This window comes from Fukomys damarensis, unplaced genomic scaffold (genome assembly GCF_012274545.1).
Source record: "Fukomys damarensis isolate Sample0158 unplaced genomic scaffold, DMR_v1.0_HiC HiC_scaffold_24, whole genome shotgun sequence".
NCBI classification, from domain to species: domain Eukaryota; kingdom Metazoa; phylum Chordata; class Mammalia; order Rodentia; family Bathyergidae; genus Fukomys; species Fukomys damarensis.
Genome location: NW_022900936.1, coordinates 53,078,784 through 53,080,053, shown reverse-complemented (window position 1 = coordinate 53,080,053; position 1,270 = coordinate 53,078,784).

The following is a 1,270-nucleotide window of genomic DNA, read 5'->3' as shown; positions in this document are numbered from 1 at the left end:
TATAGAGTAATTTGTGTGGTACAGTTGATCAGCCTGTTAGAGCTGAAAGGATTCTGAGAGAACAGTAAGCCCAGACCCCTGTGTTGCACAGATACTTAAAATTCATATTGTGTTCACAGAACAGATGTCCCATGATTAAAAAACAAACTGGAAAAAAATAAAAATAAAAAAAAATAAAATAAATAAAAAAATAAAAAACAAACTGGTATCTGCTTAAATATTAAATGTGGTGTTACTCAGCTTTGCTTCTAGGAAATTTTTCTTAAGGAAATAAGGATATGCACTAAGATTTAGGTACAGTAATAGTCATTACAACATTGTTCATTGTGGCATGAAATTAGAAACAATCCATATATTCAGTAAAAGAAGGTTGGTTAATTAGCTTAAAATACAGCTATCTAGATTTTAAAATATGTTTAAATACGTGGAAAGAGATACCTGGTGTGTTAAATGGGAAAAGCAATAAACCAGACTCAAACGATTTGTGCATCTGCATATCTTTAAGACATGTTTGCATACCTAAATAATAATGAACAGTGGTATTAGTTATTAATTTTTTGCTTATTTGTATTCTAAAGTTTTTATAATGTTGCTATAAATTTTTAAAACAGGTTTTGTAACCACCTCTAGATTTGACTTGTGGCTCTACCTAAGGAAAATAACCTCAGTTTTATTATTCTATAAAGTGAGAATAATATGTACTTAATACAAATTTTAGAGTAAAAGTTTATAATGAAATAGAGAAAATACGTGGCTTTTAGAAATTTCTTAACGAGTGCTCTCTTTTGGATTATATCCATTGTCTTTGATTTCTTTTCATCAAACCTGTGGCCAATCTTAGAAAGTAAAACAGCAAAGATTCTGTGTCTTTTCAAGAGTGGTGGAGGGTGGAGAAGCTAGTGTTAGGGGTTAAATCTATGTATAATGTTTGTCTACACCTTTAGTACCAATTTTTTGACCACTACCCTGGGTTGTTGTATTGAGTAGCTGTTTTTAAAAGTGTTAAGAAAACATTTTTGTCTTTGAAAGAAGCATTTATTTATACTTTGTCAGCTTTTCCTTGGATGTTGGTGTTTTCTAATTAATGAGTACATTACCTACAAAATACACTGTGAAGTTGTATATTGTTATTTTTTAAATTTTCTGGAAGAGATTATGAAGAAAAAGCATAGTTGAGAAAAATTTGCAAAATTTTAATAACAAAAGAATATGCCTAAGACCTGGATCCCGTTATATTGCCCACCACTTTTTTTTTTTTTTTTTTTTTTTT